Consider the following 26,086-nt stretch of genomic DNA (forward strand, 5'->3'; position numbering starts at 1 on the left):
TATGTTACTTAACCGAGTAAGGATGAATTACCAGATTTAAAGATGACATCAGGAGGGGATGGAAAAGACTTGAAAAATACCATTTAGTGTGCTTAACTTTCTGCACTTGCAGCCAAGAAAAACTAACTTTACGTGCTCACAGAAGAGCTTTGATCAGATGTTGGATTCCCAGGTGTTTCAGTGCTGTGCTCTACCGAGAGCAGTGAAACTCCCCTCGCCCTCTACTTTAATCCAGTTGAGAGGGGAAAAATAATTTTGCAAAGCACCAGATATCTGCGCCTTTAAACTACCTTGCAGGTGACATACTGGGCAAATGTGCCAGAAGGTAGTTACCTACCAATTAGCAAGCCAGATTATAACATGCAGACTTCATTGCTGTTTTTCTCTTGGCTCTAGTTCCTCTGTATAAAGAATTTATTTGTCGAGTGGCTTGTGAAATAGTAGCACAAAAACTACACTGCTGAGCCATAAGAGTCTTTTGATTAATATTATACTTCATCTTACTGTAACTGAGCCTGTTATCTCTTCTGTTACGGTACGCATATTACATACTAACAGCTAATGCTGACCCTGGATTTTCTTAATCATCACAGTAACTGAGTTTGATAATTTTCACCTATTACTTTTTAGTTGTTGACATGCCAAATATCATCATCGCAGTTTCATACCATGTTCATTCTACTTAAGACAATATATTAACTCATTAAGCAATGCATAGGAAGCCCAAATGAATACGTACATTTCTTTCAAATATGATAGACAGGAGAGATGGCTGTGAGACTCTAGAAGGCAATTTGATTAATCCAATCCCATCTTGAAAATAGGCCACATGAAACTACTTACCAAGGACGTATTGCAGGAAGCCAAGAGAAGTCCTTGCTACATAGATGCTATTATGAAAGATCTCAGTTTGTAAAGCACTCAAGATAGCTGAAGCATGTGCTCAAGACCTTTGCCTAACTGGGACCTAAATGAACAAAACCAGAATGACACAAAAATCTGCAAATCTACCTAAATAAAAATTTACCTGAATCTACATAGGGACAGCTGATACAGTGCTCAGTATCAGAGCTTCTAAACTGCAGTCATCTGGCCACCAGCAGAGACAGCATCCCATGCTTCCCCAGCCTTTAAGCAACCTGAATTAGCAGGATGCCTCTCGCAGCTCGAGACTTACAACTTTGAACTCTGTCGCAAGGCCTTTACTTACAAAGCCACACGTGGCTCATCAACCTTTATTTGTTTGGATGTTTTTCCTGGGTTGGAGGAAGGGAAGGTTGTTTCTTACCATAACACACATCAGTAGCATCATTCTTTATACAACAGAAGAGTCAGTGGAGCGTTCATTAGCCAACTTCACTAAGCCAACCAAGCCCACACCTTTCAGGTAATATCCCCAACAACCAGGCACAGGCACACACTTTGCGTAGAGTATTTGGGGCAAGAAAGAGATTCATAAAGTTGGATGTGCAGGAGATTTCACTTTAGCTGTTGGGGGACTTATCGCTAAGGGAACAGTCAGAATAAGAGCTGAAGTCAAAAGTCATGTGAAACGTCCTAACACTGTTTCAGGAAAAAAAAACAAACACCAAAACTAAAAGCAAAAAACAAACCCACTCACCTATCTTTCTTCTTTTCTGATGTTAGTAGATTAAGAAGGTTGGCAAAGTAAACATCTACAGGGAAACAAAAGAAAACAAACAAAAAACCAAAACAAAACCAAGAAAAACACACACACAAGGCAAGGTAAAAAGGAAAAAAGAAGCCTAGATGACTTTTATCCACTACTGTGGATAAAGAAATAGTCATAGTTTTAAAGGGTACAAGGAATTTGAAACTACTTTGGAAAGGAAGAGAAAGTCACGGGCAAGTTTTTTGGATCCCAGTGGGAAAAGAGCAGGAACTCTTTAGGCAATCAGACTAAGGTGTGCAGCCTAAGGAGAGAGACAAGTAGAAACCTTCTAGGTAAAACAAAGGAAAAGAAGATATGGATTTTAGCAATCACATAACATAATAAAAGTGGATGAGATTCATCAGACAATGACCTGAACAGCTAAAACATGACAAAGTTGCTTTCATCATGACAGACCCCAACTGCCAGGGAATGAATAGAAAGAAGAAAGAGTCACACTTTCACACACTGGAACTCTCTCTTCTGGACAACCATCTTTGAACTAATCAATTTATAATATAGCTTGGTTTCTTTCTCATGTTCAATACTAAAAAGCCACAATTTACCTTTAAAAGTAAAATTCCTTGTATATTATCTACATAAAATTTGAGAATTTATTTGCCAATTAGCAAAGTGAATTCCTCAATGTTACCTTCAACTTCATAAATACTTGAGTTAAACTATTGCTTATTAATAGTATGTGCTATATATACAGAACTTAAAACATTATTTTAATGTAGAATAGAAAACAAGATGAAAGACACAATGTTATTCTTTTTTTGAAATATCTACTTGAAATGAAAATACCTTAACCAGTTTACCTCGATAATTTAGTTTCCATGTAAATATTTCAATGTTATGTTAAGATCTCAAATCCATTATTAGTGTATCCTTTTCATATCACAAAACCACAGATTTGGGCCTCATGGACGATGAAAGCACTGCCTAGGACTGCATGTTTGAGTACAAGCAATACCATGGGAATTACTATTTATTAAACTAACCAGAAAACCAGGTTGTTAAATTTTTCAACCTCTGAATAAGAGCAATATAAATATTCCACAATATTGCTAACAAGGATTTCAAGAGGCTTTCAACCAAAAACTTTCCAAAGAAATCCAAGTAGTCAATGTAATTTAGTCCAAGCTAACAAGATGCATGCAGTTTTGCTGCAAAACTACACAGAACTATGCTGATTAATTGGAAACCTTATATCGTCCCAAGTTTTTCTCAAAAGGATGCCAACATCCACAATTATGGTTTTGTTGTTTGTTTTAAATCTATGCTAGTCTCTTCCTTTCGTTTTTAAAGAAAGATGGTCTGAAGTTCATGAGCTGAGCCGTATTTGAATGTAGCGGTGTCAAGATACAGTTGTGATGAGGAAAAACAAAAACCCAGCAAAACCTCGTTCGCAACATTTTCAGTCCTTGTCACAGCCCTCTGCTTTTTCTCCTCTCTAAGCTGTTGGACCAGCACAAATTGAGGAAAACTCCAGATTGGGCTGGCTGCCCAACAGCCCTCTGAGGCTGCTGTAGCTCAGCAGTGGCCCGGCCCTGCCTACTTTTGGCCCAGCTTCAACAACACCTGGAGCCGTCACAGGCTTTTAGCATTACCCACCCCTTGCTGTTCTCCCCGGGGATTCTCTGCACTCACAGCAGGGAAAGTCTTTAATTACCTTATTAGGGTGGCTTCTGACTGCTTTGCATTGGCAGAGGCAGGGTGAAGCCAGGGAAATGGGGCTAGCGATGGAACACGGACCTGTATGCGTACTGAGAACAAATGCTCATATCTGAAGAGTCTAAAAAAAGTTAGAAAAATATTCTTCTCTGACTTCTCGCTAGAGATTTGTCACAAGCATTTTTGTGGAGAAGTAGTACAATTAGTTAAGAAGCAACAGAGACTGCTGGTAATTGGGTATTCCCAAGATAAAGCAGTGGTGCCTCTCAGAAAGGGTTAACAACATCTCACATATGTTTGCATTATGTTTGTTCATTCATGCAAATGAAAGAGTCATTAATTGCATTCTTCTGTATTGCCATAAAGAAAAAACCATTGCTTGCCTCACTATCGTTATAACACATTACCAGTTTCCACTAAGAAACCCACAGTTGGATCAGTTTTCCAATACGAAATACAAAAGGTTACAGACCACCACTAGAAGTTTCTCAAACAGCTTTTTTTTTTTTTTTTTTTTTCAAAAAATACAAATAATTACAGTGTGACGTAACGTTTCTTTAATCAGATGGTAGCCATTTGTAAAGACCTTGTGCTGGTTAACGCTTCAAGTATATAGCCACATAAGGTTTATACATGCTTTTCCTAAAATTCTTCCAGGAGTTAAATGTAGAAAAGAATGAAAAGGAGATACCAAGAGAAACAAAAGTGTAGCCTACAAAACCGTAACAGTAGGTTGGATGTATATTCCCATCCATTTATATTATACTAAACAGTGAAACTGTCAAAGGGGAAGACTTCATACAAAAGGTCAGGCTTTATTTCTGTTATTCGTTTTTTTCCCCTCACGCTTTCAATAAATTGCTTAGCTTTAGCAAAAAAAAAAAAAAAAAAAAGGGACTGTGTTAATGTAACAGCCATATGTTATACTGTTAAAGAGGTTAGCCCAGCTTTCACAGATTCTTGAGTTCAGCTACAGCTTGCTTACATCTGGTCTTTGTCTACATTTATTAATAGCATGGCAAGAAATCTAAATTATGCAGCAGTGTCACTGAGATCATGCAGCATACATTCACTCCAAACTAAAGTACAATATTCAGAAGTTTAAACATTTTAATGGGCTTCTTTAAAATAAAACTGGACAACGCACCAGAAAATACATTTGAGAACAATCGTGCTTTGAAAGGCTGATGAATTAGATGATCTAACCAGTATTTTCCAGTTATATTTTCCATGATCCATTTCATTTTCTGTTATCTCATTGTTCCAGTTCAGTATCCAGGCACTACTCAGAGATTATCTTTTAGACTCAACAGCCCAGAGGTTTGATGTGCTGACTCCTGACAATTCAAAAAAGCCATTTGGGAAATGTATAGCATCCCCCTCTTTGACCTTCCCACCACCGCACCTGCACGGCTCGGGCAGCGCCGAGCTGCAGGCTCTGCGGAAGGACTCCTCTGTCCAAGCTCAGCCCAGCCCACATACAGGTGCTCCTAAGTCAGACAGGAAGATTTCCAACCCTCTTTTCCATTGACAGTAAATTCCTTAAGAGTATAGCTAATGAAAGCCACTCTAAGACCACCGTAGGAAAAAAAAAATAAAAATCAATGACTACACGCAGGTGCAACAAGCGTATTGAAGCATATTATGTCAGTTCCCTTTACCTCTAGGCCTTCTGTATACAGATTAACAAAATAAAAACCCAAAGCAAAAAAAAAAAAAGCACCACACACACTAGGTGCATCTCTAATACATTTGTTTTATCTGTGAATGCTCATCAATTTTGCTACTTCAATCAAAAAGCATGTGCTTTGGGTCAGAGAAAATCTCCAGCTGACATTCTGAAAGACTTTCCAAGCAGATGGCACGAATTTACCCACGAATCTGAATCTTTGGCCCAGCATTATTACCAGGTACTTGTCTGATTTCATATAGTCTAATTTCCAAGGAGTCATCCCTAGAAGGTAAGGAGATGCCCAAGCCTGAAGAAGCACTTACAGAAGATCAGGAGGAAAATCATCAACTGCTTACACATATTGAATAAGCCTAATAAACTTCTCAAAAGAAAAAAAGGTCACCACGTATAGATTTTCAGGAATTCCTTCACTTAGACACTGCACGTTTAACTAGTATATTTTAAATTTGGCATTCTCCATCGCAGCATGGAAACAGGCTTACAGCCCCAATTCCTAGAAACCATTAAATCTAAAGAATTCAGGAATGCATTTTAAATTATATTACCCCATTAATATTATTGGAAAACAGCCTTTAACTACCACTGATCCACTCCCCAGCGGCAACAACAAAAAATAAAAATCAGGAATTAGATGAGAGTACTGCATAGGAGCTATTTATTTTCTCCCCATCCCAAACTGTTAAAGACTGATCTTTTGTAGTTCCTTGACTTCCCCCTCCATTCCTCTTTCTTTCCTAAGAGACAACTTTCTCTGTTGCGGAGCTTTCCAATGGTGCTTTCCAGGATGACTTCCCGCAGTTATTCCCAGATCCTGTTTCAATGGCAAACCAATTCACATGGAATAGGGTACTTCCGCGCAGCATATTAATGGCAATTGTTAGGGAGTTTTGTCTGTTCTGGTTCCCTCTGATGTTTAACAACATCCTGTCTTTCCCAAGACTCATATAGGTAAGAAATAGCAGTAATCCTTTTCTATCATCCTACACTCAGAGTACTTTTGGCACGCTAATTCCTTGCCCCTAACCGAACATAAAACTTTGTTACACCTATTTTAAGGGCCCTGACTGAGATAGCAAATGAGATCTGTCTTGTTCCTATATTCAGAAAGCAGTGCCTAAGCTCTCTAGAGAAGGCTTAGCTGCTAACTAAGGGACTGACATCATATGCCTCTGTTGGGAGACTGTACCCCTCAGCCCTACCCTCAGACTATCAGCTGCCGAACAGCTTTCAGCCTTATTTCAAAGAACAGCCCAATCCCATCATTGCTTTGTAGCTTAAATAGCTGTTCAGCCAGCAAAAGAATCACTCAGGTCTATCTCCCTCCTGCACAAAGCTGGTGTTTTACTTTTCATGTTCTCGACTGTCTGAAATACCCTCTCTGCTAAGCAGCGGCAATAGGGAGGGGGGCAGATGGTCTTGAACCACTGTCTCCCTTAGTCTCAATATAACACCTTTCCTCTTTTGATATCGCCCCTTGACTTCAGCTGTTTTCTGCTTGTCCAAGTTCAAGCCAAAATGTAGTGTGTGTGTATACATAGCATTATATTAACTTTGCAACATTTTCCTCTCTGGCTCTTTTCCACAAAGCTAGCAAAAGCTAGCTTTCTGGCAGCATTTTTCAGAGGCAAAGCAGCACCAATGCTATTTCACCGCCTCAGTGCTTCATTCATACTGGAGTCAATTATATTGTAAGCATCCCTGTGATGCCTCTCTTTACAGGTGAAACAAAACTAGGGCACCAAGAGAATAGAGGGTAAGACCTTTAAAAAGGAATTAATGCCAAAATCCCCTAAGATTTCAATATGTGCTGCTCCTTTGAAGAACTCGCTTTCATAGAGTTAACACCAACGAAAGCGGGAAAAGCGGGAATTAAACCATAAGTCTGGTTTCCCCAGTGATATGACACCCTCAATTCCCCAATTGCTTGGAGAGTTATATAAACCCATGAAATATGTAAAACCTTCAGTCATGTTAGAAGACATTGACTTTCAGAGCAAGCTATGTATTAAATCACATTTTAACATTTGACTGAGGTGTTTTCTTCTCAGAGACTCCAGTGACAGAAAGGTCTCCGAACCACTTGAAAAACCCAGCCTGCACTCTGCCCTTTTAGATATAACATACTGGAAAGGAATGGTAAAAAGTACACCAGCGTGACCAAAAACAAGTAAAGGAACTTTCAACAGCTCTAACGTACCACGAGACTATTTCAAAAAACTTCTACTAGGAGTTAACATCTGTGTCCTAAACATTGCATTTATCTCCAACTCTTACTCCTTACCAAATAGATTTATCCAGGGTGTTTGGTAAAGCAAACTTAGGATACCTGAAAACATTTATTCCTAACCACTAAATTTCATACATACTCGAGAATTGTAATTTTAAGTCTTTTACTTGCCCTGGGCTCCATAGCACTAGTTTAACATTTCCCCTGCCAAGATTTTCAGCCCTCCTGCCTTGTGTTCAACTATTTTTGCCCTGAATTTATGGTGACATACACTTTTAATGTCAAGCAAGTGCAAAGGAGCCTACTCATTTAACGGTCACGTGAAAAAAAAACGCGCATGACTTTGCAGAGTGAAGTTGTTGTAATTTTGTTTAAAGTAATGGTTCATTCTAAGCACTGGGGAAAAAAGTTTTTAAAGGCAGGCAGATGGCAAATAGCATCTATTGACAAAGTTCACTTTTCAAAACAGAGCTTCTCCAGTTTACTGTTCCAGATTTGCTTTGCAAAGCTACTTAGACAGAACAACATAAGTGCTGTTGCCATTTTCATAAACAAAAGAAATATGAAACACATAAAAAAAAAAAAGAGACAAGCAAAATTAAATAATTACCAGACCTAATGAGGTCACTTTACAGCAAAGACTGAATGAAGACATGCAAAGACACAACTTATAAGACCAAATTCAATGGAGACACAGATGAAAAAGTAGCCCAGATCAAAATCCATTAGTCACCCGTGAAGCAGGGCCACAAGAAGTTTTGGTGTTATTCTCTTTCTTTGCTCAAAAACTGGCAGATACCTCAAGCAAATAGCCAGCCACATTAATTTTAATTAAAATTAATTTAGGGTCTACCCAGATCCCTGTCAAATATCAGACCTCTTCTAAATTTAGACCTTATTCTGATTAAATTCAGATCTCTCTTTTTTCCCCCATGGAAAAGCTGATAAAGGTAAGTTACTCCTTTTACAGCAAATGTTTATGAGCAACATTCTTTTAACATCAGAAAAAATATCTGCGCTCTGAAATATCTATGTTTTCCCACCACCAACCACATTTTTCACATTTAAAAAAGCTACAGTAATATATTTTCACGTCAGTATAGACTGGGAGCTCCCGACTTCTGCTACTCAGAACCCGGGCAAGAAAAGCAAGAAGTCAGGGCACCCATCTGGCAGGCTGTCTGAACCTGGGAGTAGAGTGAGACAGGGTTAAATTAAGTAGGTCTGCCCGAGGCAAAGTAACTCATGCTTATGTTCTTCTCCCCTATATTACTGCAGTTCTATAAATCCCACTGGTGAAGTACATGCAGTTTAACAGAGAGCTCAGGAGACCTTTTTTGGTTTGATTTTGATGTGTTTGGACAGTTTGTATAAAGATTGCTCTTTTCCAATTGGTTTATTTTCTCTCCTTTGAAAGCCTTTGAAAGCATTTTTCTAGTTCTTCTGTAGCAGTTCTCAGGCTTTGACTCAGAGAAGGCAATATAAATTGTTTGAAATAGTCAAGCCTTACAGGTATCACATTTGCATATCTGTAAACAACCAATTAGCCATCTCTCTTCTATTAAACACTCCACTGACATCAGCAGTTATTCCCAACTTGCATCGGTATAACTTTATAGATAAAACACAGCGAACATCCCCCTCTTCAGGAAAAAGCCATTTTACTGAGATTTCTATTATAAGTATTTATAAAAAACCTTCCCGTCTCAGTAACCAGCTATGCTGGCAGTCTCTTGAGTCACAAGTGCTAAAGAGAAAATGACGATTAAGTCAAGAATATTAGACATTTACTTGTATTAGAATATTTTGCTGGGGGGAATTTCAGAAGCCTGATGTCAATTTACCTTCCGTGTTTATGCTACTATTTCATCTCCGGGATAGTTTATTATTGAGGATAAATGTTTGTAGGACACAGATTTTCCCGAAGTAACAAATTACAGTTCTTCTGGTTGTTTACACTGGAAGGTCAAGACCGAACCCTCTGTTTGGAAAGAGAGACATACTAGTGATGACTATGTTCCTGAAGTACCTACATTTTTGGCACTCCATTCATATCTTGGGAGGTAATCCCCAGCAAACATCACATTCAGTAATCCCTCTACCTCCTCCACCCAATACATTGAAAGGTATTCTGTTGAACAAAAAAAAAACACACCCCAATGAGTCGATGATGATGCAATTATAAACACAGCAAAAGACAGAAATTAATCACAAGAAAGAACAGACATGCTAGTAACATCAGCCTAGACATTTAAAAAAATCCACAAACACTGAAGATCTCAACTTGTCCTATGACTTGGCTCAACGAGTCCAGTCTAGACAATCTCACACAACTCAAACTAAGCACAATATAGCCTAAAACTTATTGTTTTGACAGAAAAATCTCATTGCAATGATTATAAATCTTCTAATTTGTAATTTTAATTTATTTATGGATGAAAAAAAAAAATTTTGCTTCAATACCAAGAATTCAAGGTTACTTTCAACCATTGCTTGCCATGGCAAACAAATAAAGCCCTCTAGTCATCTAAAACTGACTTTCCATTTCCCCTAATATTTCTCCTGCCTTTTGCTGCATGTCTTTTAAGTCACAGACACAGGTGACTAGAATTTTACATGGTATAGCAATATCTGCAGTCTTGCACGTCAGGACTTGTGTATCTGAGGGTTTATAATTACTCCATATTTCTACTGGAAATATTGTTGTTCTTAAGTTAGGGTGCTGTTTACTCTTTCCATAACCTCATCACATAAATGACTTAAAACTTTCAGAAATAGTCTCTACACCCATGATATGCAATCTGTATACTGGGTCTCTAAAGTCCCTAGCTGTCAAGACCACCCAGGCCTTTCTATAGCGTATTTTGTTCTTCCTTCACATTTAAGTCCCTCTGAGCTTTAAAAAAAAAAAAAAAAGTATGCCCCAAAACTGACTGCAGGGGAAGAGTTCTAGCAACAACTTTCCTTTCAGTCTTGCACTTCCTTTCCCAAAGCCCAACATTTGCCAGTTTGTTATCTGTCATTCCAAATACACAAGACCTAGAATACTGTCTTTGAAATAAGCTGTCTCATGAAAAACAGATAAAAAATTTGTTTTCCACAGCTGCCCACAAGCAGCCAGAAAGGATTCCTTTCTGCTCAAAGTTAACGTTTGAAGGGGGGTGGAAGAGCATAGCAGTGCCTGCTATTAAGAGCAGAGTAATACTTGAATAATTATTTTGACTTTCTTTCAGGTAGACACTGAAGATGTAACATGATGAGGTACATGAACCCTTTCAATCTGTGAGATTTAGGAAAAATTCTGGGAACCTCGACCTGAGACTTCATTTACCTGAGATTTCCCTTCACTATCCTGGGCAAAAGATGTCCAGTCCCCACCTCTCTAAGCTCTGTGTTTTGCCTCCATCTCCAGTATGACAGCAACTTTTTAATAAAGTCTTTGCTGGTTGCTATCCTCTCCTTAAGCTACAATAACTTCCTTACTAGGCAGTGAGACAATATTTCCGTGTATGTATTTTTAATTATACGCTGATCAATCTATTCCATTGGCTCTTCATACTTGTTCTATTTATCCTCTTGATATAGCTACAGTCACAGAGCTAAACAATATTTTGCAACTGATTCCATTTTTCTTCTTAAAATATGAAGCAGCCTATCTTCTCATAATCCTTTCCCATGCAGACTGTCATAGTATTTGAAGAAGTTTATGGGTCTTTTAATACAGCAGACAATAGTTTTATACCATCCCATTAATAAATCTACCCAGCACCCAAGATTTAGCTTTTCTAAGCTGATTAATCCCTTTGTTAACTTCTTGTGGAGTCTTGAGTTACTGTTTCTAATACCCTTATTGAAGTGTTTATTCACCAATCTTAATAGTGGCTTTCTCCCTACTTGCTATTGACTTTTGTGCCCTGAGTTCTTCAGCCAGTTGAAGAGACTTGAAGAAAATAAGATCTTCTTTTTATTAATTATTCATTTCAGTGAATCCTTACACCAAAATCAAGTTGAATCACCTATGAATGACTTAGTTATCTTCCATGCTCAGCTCTTCCATGCTGCCCTCTCTACTTAAAATAATCAACTATAACTTCTGATTCGGTGACTATCTATTGAAGGAATGTTTAAAACTTGGCTTTGAAATTAGTACTGTTATGTTTTGTGGAGATGCAGAAACCTGGGGGACAGCAATGTCTCTTGATTTAATGCAACTATGAAACACACTTTTTTCTCCTCAAAATTCTTTCACTACTGCTTAGTAGGCATCCAGAGGTCAGGCTGGAAATGCTGATGCTTCAAGGCCAGAACACTCTTGATTTCATCCATAGAAGAGCAGAAACTGGAAAGCTATAACAGAATGTATGCTTTTCATGTTTAAATGCTGCAGTATGTTTCTCAAAATATTTAAACAAGTAGGGAAATAAATCTCTGAAGTGGAAAGCTAATAAACATTCACACATGCATTTTGCTCATCTCTGAACGTGGTGGTAGTTTAGTTATTCCCTTATTTATGCAGTGGGACAAAGATCAGGAAAGATCATCAGTGAAAACTATTTGGCTGTCTGTTAACTTTCTTTACTCCTGGTTGTTTAACATTTATTTTTAAAGTTATAACAAATGGTTCTTTTCTGTTTGGTAGGAAAGTAGGATGACAGATTGTGGGAAGGAAAGTGTGAGCTGTATGGAAAGAGAACAAGAGCAAGAAAAGGAGGGTGATTGATCCAACAAACCTGTTAATAGCAAGTGGAGAGCAGAAAATGAAAAATGCCCTTTTCTAACCCACACCACCATGTCACAGTAGTGAATTCCTATGCAGAACTTTATACCGAGAAAGTATTACAACAGCAGTGACTCCCACCACCACAGGAGAGAAAATGAATTTATAACAAATTGTTATAACAACTTATTCATATAACAGGAACGAAACATCAAAGATTAATCTAGAAGGAGGAAATAAGCTACCTCTTCTGAAGCTAAGCATAAGAATACTGCAGGAATCAAAGCAAGACTCTCAGGATGTGCCATACCAGAACAAAACGTAATCTAGCTGCCCCTTTTATCATCACCAACACGAAAGGAGATGGCATACTACCCCTGTTGAAAAATAACTACAGCAAACCTTATGCATCTCAGAGAGCCACCACACCAACCTTATGCATCTCAGAGAGCCATCACACCAAAGTAAAAACAAAAATATGGACAATCTTTTGGGAAAATTATTTAAACAGTTTCAGTCTGTCTGTGTCTGTGCATCACTTATTTTTTTCCTTCATTTCTTACCAGAGATTTGAAATGGCAGGTTATACAGCAATAAATCCTCTGAGATTTGAAAAACAATGCGGCATCTCTTTATCCCTTTCTCTTTTACCCAGTCCTTTAAACTTCCTGCTGCCTTCAACTCCTTCAAAGACCGGAGAAACTGAATTTTTTTAGATCTAGTATGCCAGTAAAATTACACAGTAGCGGTGAAATTACACCTGTAAACAGCTAGTGGAGCTCTTATAGCTAAAAAAAGACAGAGAAGGAATAAACCTATAAATGTATAAGGCTGGCTTCAACAGTATGCAAGTTTTACCCCAAAAAAAAAAAAAAAAAAAAAAAAAAAAGAAATCAAGCAAGGAATACACTCAAAGCAGAAACCTAATTGAAAATTTCATCAAATACAACGTGGGTCTAATAAAAATAGTTAGTATACGACAGATCTTTCTTTGGTAATCTAATCAATCATCCAGATTATGAGAGTGCATCACAGGACAAGTTCATATCTGAAAAACAGGGAAGATGGTTGACTTTTCAATCTCTGCAAAGAAATGGCTAAAACGGAGATGTCGCTTAGCTCTACTGATAAATAATTTTGGTTTGAACAAAAGCTGAAAGTGAAATTTCTCAAGGTCTGAGATATATATTTGATATTTATTGTCATTTATCAGCTTTTTATAAAACAAGAACTTCCTAATAAATCAAAACTGCACAGAATTATTGGTTGGTAGGTCAGTCTTTTCCTCAAAAGAGGAAAAAATACCAGTCCAAGACCCTGAGACTACGATGCTAGAAAGTAACTGGTACCAAACTGTGAGGTCAGATATTTCAAGAAAATATTAAAAATATATATATACTCGGTAGGCTGGGAGTCAGCCATCTGGAGACAGAGGAAGAAACTACGGGGATGCAGCTAGGGTAGGACACAGACAAGGTAAAAGGATGGTTTGAGACCCTGCACTTCTGTTGGAGTAAGAAAACCAAAATTATGATGATTGCATAGCACCCAAGACAGTGGCTCCCAAATTATACTGGAAAAGATACCTTCACACCAAACACCTGATCTGAATAAGCCACCACAGTGTTCTATAATCCCTAAAAGCAAGGAAGGAAACTAATAAAAAGACAAAAGAAAGGGTCAATGATACTTTAGGGAAGACTGACACTCACCACAGTTAATGACAGACACCTTTATTCTCTCCTTTCACAGTCTGGTTTCCTCATAAGCAGCTTACAGCTTCTTATCAGCCTTTAAAATTTAATAAAGCCAGACATTTCATAGCTTGAGGGTCAGGACAGGAACCTGCTCCTGCATTATACCCAACTATTTCTGCAATGCTAGCGAGTTCACCTTGCGCAAGGATGGGTCTCTATGCCACTTCTATTCTCGCACATAACACTTTCTCCCTACCAAATCTAATACAGTGAAATAAGAATGCGCTTACCAAGCAAACAAATTGCAGTACTTTCTGCCCCTGCAACTAAAATTAAATAGACTTTCAAATGCATTTTTCCCCACTTGAAGTTCCTGACTTCTTGCCTGCACTTACCACTCCGTGCTTAAAAATGACTGGCGTGGTTTTTAGATTAGATACCCAGTACCTACCCATGCTAAGCCAAATCCTGTCCTGATTTAAACCCCAGGCAACTCAAAATGAAAAAAATACACTGAGTCCCTTTAAAATTGCTCCAAGACATACCTAGCTATATGGTTAGTGGCCCTTGCCCCAAAACCCGAAGTATACTATACCATAACTGTGAAAATCTTTGCCTGGCGCATCCCCAGAATACACTACACCATTTTGTGTTTTTCTCCCATCAGCCTATTTCCTTCATAGGATATTTGCTCCCACCCATTGAACACCACTATCTGATACCACATTTTCTATTTTACTGTGCTGCAACTTTCATTTGATCTGAAAAGAGATGAGGTGAAACGTTTGCTACTAAAAGATTTCACTTAGAGTAAAATCATATGTTTCCCCTCGTTGCTCATATTCATGTATGGTGCATTAAAACTGAGTCCCATAAGTCTTCATTATTCAGGCATTTAATCATATGGAAAATGTGGTAATTTAATTAAAACAAGCAACATAGGTTAGATATCCCAAGGGATACAGACTGAGGAAAAATGATCTAATTCATTGAGTTTCCATTTCAAAAATGTATTAATATTAGACCACAAGACCACAGCAAAAAATAAAAAAATAATAAAATAAAATGCTGCTCATTTGCAAAGAAGTAATCCGACGCTGAGACAATTTCAACTTAGGAAGCCAAAACTTACACTGCTCTGTCTCGTGTCTGCAGCGAGTGTTTGTCAGAACGTAACGCAACCAGCAATTACTTGCCGTACTGCAGCAAAGCCTGGGATTCTTTTTAACATGAGACAGGGAAGGTATAAATTGTTGGTAGTTTAGACATCACTACTGAAGGTGGCACTTGTCAAACTTTCATGAAAGGCTTTCAGTCTTCCTTGCTGTTAAGTGCGATGTTTAATTTTTCCCCAAACTTATGTCACGTACCTGGCACTTGACTTCAAAATGATTTACTAGCCCAGTATTGGGAGGAAGAGGTGCGGGGGGGGGGAACAGATTCATGCACACAGATGGTTGCTATTCTCTCTAAAGCCCACAATACACCCAACTAAGCCAACCTTTTGTTTTTACACGTTATTAAATAGTTGCTTTTCTCTGACTGAATACTCTTTTCTTTTCCCTCCCTCTCACAAATCCCTCAAACCACAACCCTAATTCCAAAACCTTTATTAGCAGAATTTGTCCAAAACACACTTCAGGAACACTTCCATCAGATATCAGCATCCTAGAAGGCCTCAAAAGTGTATATGAAGGAGGACTACAAGATTTCTTTCGCAGATTTATTTGATATACTAAAAGCAGTTACTACCTGCATTGTCGACAACTACCTATGACACCTATGTAGCCATCTTCTCTTCCATAATCCTGCCTTGTTTTGTTTTTAAGTGGGCTTGACCCTATGCTTTCTCTCCAAAACTCCCACAGAAATTAGCAAAAGATACGAGCCCGTGCAATATAGCCGGTAAGTTCGGCAAGAGTTGCATTTTTCTGTCCATGATAGAAAAGGCAGGAAAGCATAGGCATGCTGCTCAGCTGGCCTTTGTCTGCATAGTTTCAGTGACATTCCCATAGTTCATATGCGGTGTTGTAAAATACATCAACATACTATATACAAAAATACTCAGCTTCCCACACATTTTCTATAAACATTAAGCAATATTTTATCTTAGTTTTAAATGTCTTTTCAATACTTTGCTTCCCTTCCTTTCCAGCGTGTTCACTTTTTCCAATCTTTTTAGTTCGTGCAGAACATTTGAAGAAATTGACAAGATAAATATCCAAAAAATAAAGATTTCACAAGTTCTGTATTTTTAAAAAAGCATTACAGTATATTCTTTGCCCCAGTGATACTGCTTTTTTTTCCATAGCTTAACCATCAATAATTGCTTCACCTGTTCACACAAGATTGCACATCTCAATTTACCGAGAAGAGATATAAAATCCAGTCCTACCTTTCAGCATTTGTAAGAAAGTTGGACACGGGGAGCCCCAGGAGCCATGCCAGAAAGGCTCAAAATGTCCCAACAGCCACAGGTAGAAAAAGTTAGAGACGATAATCGAGTCTGCACACCTGAAGCTTGCCAGGTAGTTAGGTTTTAAGGGACTCCTCCAGCTGCAATTTAACCAGAATAAGGAAGAATGGGAACATTTCTAGAACTCATTTGCACTTCATGCGTTACTTTTAACAATCTGCATTTCCTTTACACAAGCTACATAGCGCTGTGGCTTTAGGATCTTTCACAACACAATCAAGGCAAAAGAGCTAACAAACAACGAACATATGCAAGCAACATTAAACTTAAGGATATCTAGTACATTTAATACTGAAAAAAACCTAAAAAGCATTTTTCCCCCTCATTCCTTCTTCAGGAAAAAAAAAAAAAAGAGCAGCTTTTATTATTCATTACTCACTGTGTGAAAAGCTAAATCAAAACAGCACTTTGCACTTAATTCTGTTCAAGTGAGAGAGCTTTGTAGAATTATGCCACTTGCAGAAAAATCCCTAACTCCAGCTCTCACACACTGCCCTCTGCATTTAGCACTGGGAGAACCCAGCTAAGGCTGCGGGATAACAGGCTGCAAGTAGCCTATTCACAGTTATAGATGTTTATTTTTTCAAAGCATTTATCATCAGACATATTGTACTAGACAGATGTGTTTTGCCTACCAGTAACCTTTCTCTTTAATTTAACGTAGTATGAATTATTTTGGCAAGTATTCAATCCATCAAGATAGCAACCTTCCATCAGCTGGCCACAAGAGTGGAATTCACCTGACCTGGTGGTCATGGCTTAGAGGAGCATTACATGGTATAAGAGACCATGTAACACAGGCTAATAATTATTTGCCCTGTGGGACTGATGCAGAATTTTGCCAAGTTTAAGATATGTAAGTTCAAGTTATGTAAAATATCCCTCTGCCTCTTTTGATTCTTTATTGCTTCTGGTTTAGGTTTTTTTTTTTTTCCCCTCTTCCAGATCTTCAGAATTTGCACAATGGAAAATGCTACCCCATTTATATATTCTGTTGTATTGCAAAATTCCCAACCAACTGATCATCACCAGAGAGCTGTTACTCATCACTAACAACTCGTACAATCATTCCAGCATGATTGGCTTTAGAGGTACACTAAGCTTGTTGTGTGTTTATCTGGAACAATTTTTAAGATAACAAACAGATAAATTCTCATTTTTTTCATCAAGAATACAGCATGTTTTGCCCGAGGCAAACTGCTACTCGGTAGTCATCCATAGGAATGCCACACACCATAAAAGTTTTAAGTGTTAAGTCCTGAAGACTGCTTAAGCTCAAGAGCGGTGAAGATGCAGCAGAGGTGGTAAGTAGTACCACAAACAATACCACCTCATTTAAAGCATCCCATTGCCCAAACACTGTCAAAGACTGTTCAGCTCATCTATCAACAGGTATTTTTATCTGCTAAATTGGAGATATTACAATTACGATATTAAAAAAACCTCTCTCATTTCACAAGAAAGCTCTGTAAGGATTGTGTCTATGGAAGGAAACCATCCAGCTTTACCTCTTTTCAGAAAGGTTCCCATATTCATTAATTGCTCACATTCCAGTGAGCTTTCTGCATAAAGTTGCAGACACAGATGAGAAGGCAGCAGCTAACCTAGCAGATTCCTATAACAAAAAGAAAATATAGTGACACACTCTTTAACTACACTGTAAAACAATAGCAGAAGATGGTCATTCTTACCTGTACTTCAGCAGTCATAGCACAAATCCGTGCTATACTAAATCGCAGTTACCACAAAAGGAAAAATTATTTCAGACTCTGACCCACAGTGATTTACAGGTCAAGTTCAAAATAGTTCAAGTGGGGGCAGGTAATGAAAAGGGGGGGGGGGGGAATGTATTTTCTTAGCATTTGAGAGGACTTATGATATCACCTATTCAAAATTTTTATTGTTAAATTGCTAAGTAAGCAGTAAGCAGGTTACACTCTCTTACAGCTTTCAGACCACATCACAACCTGTCTTCTCCAAGCACTTGGGAGGTAGAGAGGAATTTTTCATTCTCCAGTGCTGGCAGAATCAAAGCTGCCGGCATGCCAGCAGTATGGCCCTCTTTTCACAGCTGACCAAAAAAAAAAAAAAAAAAAAAGAAAATGAACAAGTGAAGGGTAACATATGGTGTAATGCAGGAGTAGAGACTGATCACAAGGTTATGAAAACATGAAAGCTATGATGCAGCAATCAACCACAAAACACTTCAGAAATGCAGAATATTTTTGGAAGAACTACATTTTCATGAGAATACACGAGGCGTACAGGAAAATAGAAAATAGAACAACTATCACTTGTTGTGGCATAAAAATAACAATGAAAAAGAAAAGAAACAAATAGCCAGAAGTTCCCTCCTTCCTTGTCTCTCTTCCACACACACATGTGCACACACATGTGCACACACACAATGTCTTCAAAGCTCTGATTCCCTTCCTTTCTGGAAGGACACATATGTCATGAAGTCCTCTTTCTTCCCCGAGCCTAGGGCCAGACTAGGGCAGGTTTCTGCTGTGGAGCCTGCAGTGCCAGTACAGAGCTGCTGCAAACCCCCATCTGATTTCTGAGGGCACCCGCACCTGGCCCGTGCCCTCTTTCTTTCCCATCCTTCATTGTACTCCTCTGGACCTTCTGCCTAGTTCTCTCTCACATCTCCACACAATGCACACACTGTGTGTATACAGAAGGAAGAAATCTGCACCATAAACACAAAGACGCCCTTTATAGTGTTGCATCATTTAAATGATTACTGCCATTGGGCTCTGCTGAGCATTCCTTTCATTCTTCCATAGTGATTTTACAGTAACATGAAGTGGCCATCTTGCATTTCAAGTCATTTTTTCAACTAATCTCATCTATGTCTTCCAATCCTGAAAGCATCTTGAACATTGTCACTGAAAGCACTTTTAAAATGTCATGACTTTCATAAGGAAATTTTCCTCCTGGAAGGGGGGCAATTTCTGTTTTGTTTAGCATCAAGCCATTTTGCTCACAGATTTAAAAAACACTGCAAAGTTACAGGTTGTAATAAAATTACAGTGTGCTTTCATGTAACTAATATAGTCTTAAGATGCAGTTCAAATGAATTCTTAAAGATGCCATTTTAATTTAAAACAAGCAAAAAACTTTGCCTCAGCACATTAGGCTGAAATGAAAATTTCCATTTTCAAATTGAACATTTTTCAAAACTCTTCATCACTGATTTTTTTTTTTGCTGAAGTCCAGCACGTTGCTTGGAATGGGAAGTGATTTAACTTCAGAGTAACGGTGCCAATTCAGGTAATATGCATCCACCTTCAGCTGATTATTACTTATCTTTTTACTGCAATAAGAAAGTAGTCAACCCTTTGCAATGTTCTTCCTCACTGAAAGCTTTCTTAGAAAAGGGCATCCAGGCGTGAGTTAAAATTCTGGAAAACATAGACATGATATTATTCAAAGTGGAGGGAAGCAAGTTACCATCAGATGCTCTAACAAGAGCATTTCAAAGGTAACTGACAGAATTAGTAAGGGGTAACTGGGAACCAAATTGTTATATGCAACTACGAAAATCAATCCTAAAGGGATCAGCTTAGAATGCTTGATAGGGAAGATGGACACACATGCATGTGCATGCACGCAGTGTACATCGCTACCTCTTCTTCATATTCATTCATATTTTCCAGTAGTTTTAGACTCACAGAATCACAGACTTACACTGAGGTTTTCCCTTACTGACTTATGCCTCGAGGTGGATCATGTGAACAAACTCAGCTATTACTGGCCTCTAACACATTAAATAAAAAAATGTACCTGTTAATATAGAATATTCTAACCTCAGCTGTTTACACATAGGGGAAAGAATGTGAAGGTTAAATATAGCACTGAGTGAATTCCCAATGAAGTGTGCTTTTCTTTGCTAGAACTGCAGAAATCTGAGAGAAAAAAATAAAGGCAGTGACTTGGAAGGTTCTTTCTGAATACCAACGAAACCTAAAGCAATACTGACAGGAAGATAATAAGCCCACACCATCTTGTTGGGGAAATTCAGGAATCATTCCCAAAGAAGCAATATCAATACTTGTTAATATCCAAGAAGGTTTTTCAGCCGTGCTGTGACATCCCCAGGACAGTTTCCTCTGCCCTCCATGGCAGGCAAAGGAGCTAATGTTCTCCTAAAGGCACACAGCACACCTGGTTCAGAGACCCAAGTATAACTTGGGTATTTCAGTATTATTCCAGTATAACTGGAATAGCTTTGCTGAACAAAGCAGTAGACCATGGTCTGCATAAAGGAGAACTCAAAATGCAATCAGACTTAGCAAAATGAAAAATAATAAAGACAACAAGCTACCGGCGTAATTCATCATACTGTATTACCTAAGCTTGCTCAGAAAAAATGTAACTCAACAACACAGAAGAGAAAAACTGTTGTCCAAAATCAGTGCTGACCTACACCTTTAACTGGCCTGTCAACCACGGGGGATTATGCAGGGTGGGGATCAACATAAAAACTGGCTGTCTCTGCCTACATGCTTTTCCATGAGTTGGCTTCATCTCATCTGGAACACTTGGGATACGGTCTGGAAAGCAAAGGCAGCTACATTTCACTTGTCAAAGCAGGAGCCATAAAGAGGAATGAATAGCAGTCAAGCACGCAAAGGCTCTAGGTACAAAGTCCCTCATCACCTTTATTTCAGCCCAACCCATTGCACAGCTTTATCCTCTGGACAAAAACTGTGAGAAACCAGCAGTGCAAACTAAAGATTTTTTTAATGTCTTTATCATATCAAAATATTTCCACAAAAGTTAACTCTCCCTACACAAAGCAACAAACAGGGTTCGGAAAGGGCTTGGAGACTGGAAATGACGTGAGATTCACAAGCAAGAAAATGACGCAATTTTATAAAGAGATTATATGGACCGACTGACGTAGTCAGCTCTTCGTAAGCCCCTGGTATTTAATGAATCAAATTAAAACAGATGGGTTCCTAGTCTTCTCAGTGTATCCAGTCACAGTACCCATAATCTGCAAAATTATCGCCATACACCAATAAACTTTTTCAAATACAAATTATATATAATAAATATGTAATAAATTCAAATGGCTCAGTCTATCGGACTATTTAGCAATAATCATGCAATTTATGTACTAATTCACCAATAACCAACACATTTGACAAGGAAGGGATTTATAAATATGAAAATTTAGGTTTATCTGAGATTCAAGAAGTTATTTTTCCTTTGCTGCAGAAAATGTCTTGAATAGGTGATCTGAAAGTTAATCAGATACGAAAAGGAAACCTAGCACCAAAAATGAAGGGGTTCTCCCTTCATTTATCCCTTTCTCCTTGCCCCAAGTGTAGTATCATTGTACAAATACCTTGTATCTGCAGATACAAGGTAATTTATTTGCAGATACAAGGTAATTTTTTTTTTTTTTTTTTTAAGAAGCTAATATTTGGATACAGGTAGATTCTTTCACAGTAAGACCTGCTACAAGTTAAATCACAGCTGGTAGTTTTGTCCCTGATTTCTGGCTGGCATTTACTAAGAAAGGCAACAGAACTAAACCAAACAGGTAAGAAAAAGATCAAATTTTTTTCAAATAAACACATCTTGTAAAAGCAAGAGCATATATACTATGTCGGAGCTGTTCAGATCAATGAAGTACAGTAGCTTCTTCAGCAAAACACCACTGTACTTCACACATTAACCTACTTCATTCCTATGGTGCCAGTAAGTATTGTGTATCTCTGTTCAGAAAAGCTAACTACACGCCAGCCCCACTGACGTCTTCTAAGCACAGAGCGCCAGCACTTTTTGTTGAACAGCTTAAATGTTTCTGCTTTACAGGCTGTCTATCGTTTGCAAGAGTGAAAATTGTTGATATTGGACCAACAGGAAAAAGTCTCAATAAATTCAGCTGGCCCTGCAACAGAGCACTATTTCACAGCTATGTGAGCTAGATTTTTAAAATAATTAAGAACTATGTTTTTGAGGGTAGACATACAACAAGTACAAATATTCAAAAAAATCAGAAGCAGAAGAAAAGAAGGTAAAGACACATATCTTGACCATTTCCCTACGATTTTTCACGTCAGCTGCTGTCCCAATACTGACTTTTCAACGTAAGAGACAACTTCCTTTCTTACACTTGCACAGGATCTGTATTTCACACTTGCTGCAACAACTCCCTCTGGCAGCTCTTGTCAAACTATATATCTGATACCATCAAATAGCTTTCCTCGGTTCTTTGCACTTTTAATACTGATTGTGACACTGCTTTCCACTCCAAAGTCTGTCTGCTCAAGCTAATACGTAATAGCAGAATGCATACAATTCCATACCGTTAGTACCTTTCATCCCCAAGAAAAGGCAGGTGAACAATTCTTAAAGGCAACAAAAGAAATATAGACCTTGAAAAAGATTTTTCTTAAAACCTGTCCAAGTTACTTCAAACTTTTGGTGTCCATTATTTGATACACTTAAAAACACTCAAAGATGTTGCTGAAGCTCAGGAAGAAAAAGCAAGCATTCTGAAAACCCAGAATGCTACTGCATGGAGAAGTATCAAGATGGGCTGAGATTTGCCAAAATAGAAGCTTTTGCAAAACAATCTCACTGTGAGGGAGCCATTCAAAGACAAATAGCAAGGTGAGAGCATTACCCGGACACACATACCAGATGCCCAATGCACTTCATCACTTACAGGACTGAAGGCCCAAAATCAATTAAGTAATTTATGCAGCAGTGGGGAAAAAGACTGAAAATTTTTGTAATGCGATTTTGCACTATTTTACAGATGTGTTTATTCTACTTACATTAGCAATGTATCTAGTTTCTTTTAAAAAAAAGAAGAGGAGGGAGGCAACGTGGTTCAGGTGGGTTTGCATACAGCAACTATTTACAACCTGCCCATATAGTGTTCTTCCATGAGAACAATTTTCCACTTAGCCCTTGAATATCGCATTCCTCCTACTGTTCATTATCTTCCTGCAAGGAGTTATAGATCTTTTGACTCCAGATTTCTGCAAAATACATTTGTGTGCCTCTCTAGCGTATGGTCCAAAGCCCAAAGCAACTTCATTTTTCAACAGAGGGAAAAAAATGACTACTGCTTGCAAGTAGTTTAACACTTCATTTTTATCTTGCACATCTGAAACAAATCACACTTTTGTTTCAGAGGCATAAACGCATTTGCACTGATGCTCTTCTATTAGACAAGGCTGCACCTGGAATATGCTCAATAACCTCCTGTGTTTAGAATACTGCTGTGTTTGTTACAGAGGAATCAAAAAGGTCAGTATTAAATGATAATATACATATGCGCACACCCATATGCATGACCTACACAAAGTAGGAGATATAATGTTAATAATAAATCATGTAATAATTTCAATATATGCATAATAATGAAGATACTTAGCTTGAAGTCAAACTTCTGGGGGATGAAGCAAGGGTTTACGGCTACTGAAGTTTTCTTTTGATGTTATAAATCACTGAATTTAACATTTCCCTTTATCTGATTATTCCAAAGGAGACAGAAAGCTGTAGTAACCCACAAAATGAATCAAACAGGCCTCCTGATATGAGTTATTATTTTATGTATGATAACATGAAGAGTTTCACATTTACTGTTTGTGGAGCTTACATCTTCTCACGCTTTCTCGCTTTCTGAAGTTGCTCTCTTTCCAAAAAAATTTGCACATTAAAAATCATTGCAGATGTCAAGTTAAAAAAACTAACTGTAAAAAAGACATTTGTTTGCCCATATCATTCAAAATCATACCCTATAAGAAGATTTCATTCTATCAATCTGTCCAACACAGACTCTGAAGAAAAGAGCACTAAATTCTGTAATACTCAGCACTTACCCTGTTGTGAATGAAGAGTCATTATATCTATTCTGCTCATAGTTGCAGCAATTGTCCATATTAGGATACTCTAATGAAGCCTGTCATTAGCATGCTGAGCCACTTCAGTAGCTTAGCACTTCCTTTTTGTTTTCATTTGGTTATTTGGCATGTAATTTGCATTTCTATAAACCTCTAGGAGCTAAGCCTGCTGGGCTAGCAAGTCTCTACTCTGGGGGCAAACTCTGGGATATACTGCAGCTCACACTGACACCTTTCAAATTAGAAACTTCAAAGATTTAAGTTATTTACATTTATGAGAAGTGGCACAAGCAAAAAGTTTATATTTGAATTTTAGTAGTTAAGAAAACAGCTTTTCAAGAGCAGTGTAGCAGTCTCTGGGGGAATATAGTACTCGCTGACCAAGGCCATTCATTCTGTATTCCTACAGAACGTTCACTTTTCTCTTGATTCACCCCAAATGAGCCTCACAGAAGTTATTTTATATATTGCACGTCACCATTTCAGTAGTGACAGACTAGTGCTATAGAAGGAAAAAAATTATAAAGCCTCTTATTTTACATTAGTTATAATATTCCAAAGGCTGTTAAAAAGTGTTTGCTTTGGGGTAACAAAAGCATGGCTGGTCATCATTATTGTTTTATATGGGATTTCCATTTGTGACATATACAGCCTTCCACACCACACAGACTTTTCCCTCTGGACCTTGGCACACGGTAGTACACCTCTGGACAAAGTAACACAACGGACATGACCTTTCCATTCAGACCAAATGCCAATATTCAGATCACTTCCGGAGCTCACCTAAAGGAGTTGCACCTACATCTTATGGGCTGTGCGGGGCCAAATTTGTCCTCTCCTGGGTCAATAAAGCACCGTGTTCCAGCTTTGGCTTTATTCTATGCCTAGACATTATCGTGTCCCCCCCACACCTTAGTACCTCTCTTTCCAGTAAGATTAAAAAAAGCCAAGCTATCTATTTCAAAAGGTACTTTCTTCCTACAGAAGAACACAGAATCACGATTCAGATCTTTTTGCCATTTTGAAGTAGAAAACTGTCCTTTAAATAGAATTAGGCAACCAATCAGTTCAGAACAGATCTAAAGACGACAATGTTTAATGCATGGCTTACTGCAGAATACTGTCTAACCTTTTACCTCCCCAGCTGCCATCATCTATTCAGCACAGCTATGGAAGGGGAGAAAATTTCAAGGAACATCAAAACCAGACAATGACACTGATATTTTGAGATGCAACCGCTTTTCTCCTGAAACTATTTGAATAATAGCTTTGAGTTCATGTGGATTTACATAATTACAAATGCATCTAAGATTTAGTCATGTTAATCTAAGTAGAAAGAAGTCCAAACATATCCTATGAACTGCCAGCTGGGCTTGTTTAGCTTGTATTTTATTAAAAGATGCTGAACACACTGAAATGACACTTGAAGGACACTGTGCTCTTGATTCTGGATTTAAAATCCAAGAGGAGCAAGCTAAGAATATGTTAAAACAAACATGTTCATGAACTAGCTGGGAATACACGCTAAAGATGTGCCTATGAGACAGCATATGAAATCCTGCACATGTTGACTATTTGAGGATTAGCATATATGATGAACAGAAGATGGCACACAGAAATTAAAGCAACATTGATTTAAAACAGATGTCTGAAAGGTCTCTCCCTACCCCTTTATTTAAAAAAAAAAAAGTATCATGAGAGCAACCAGCACACCACTCAGGTAAAAGCAACAGGGCTGTTCAAAACAAACAGTAACAAGAGATGGAATAGAGTATGAAAAGTGAATGGGTTTTACTAGAAGAAATCTCTGCTTTCTGATGGTGGCACATATATATGTATAAACACCACACCTATATACACAGAAACCTCGTGCATTATTCTGAAAGCTGTTCAAAACAACCACAAAAAATAGCAACATTGCAAGTACCAAAAGGCTAGTGTACCACAAATAAAACACAGCTTAGAAAACCTCATCTTCAGCTCTTTCCATATGTTCCAAAATGGATTTTTAAATTCTTACGTTATTTGGAATTACATCTTCTCAGTGCTAGGA

Source organism: Vanellus vanellus, assembly GCF_965231255.1.
Source record: "Vanellus vanellus genome assembly, chromosome: 4".
NCBI classification, from domain to species: domain Eukaryota; kingdom Metazoa; phylum Chordata; class Aves; order Charadriiformes; family Charadriidae; genus Vanellus; species Vanellus vanellus.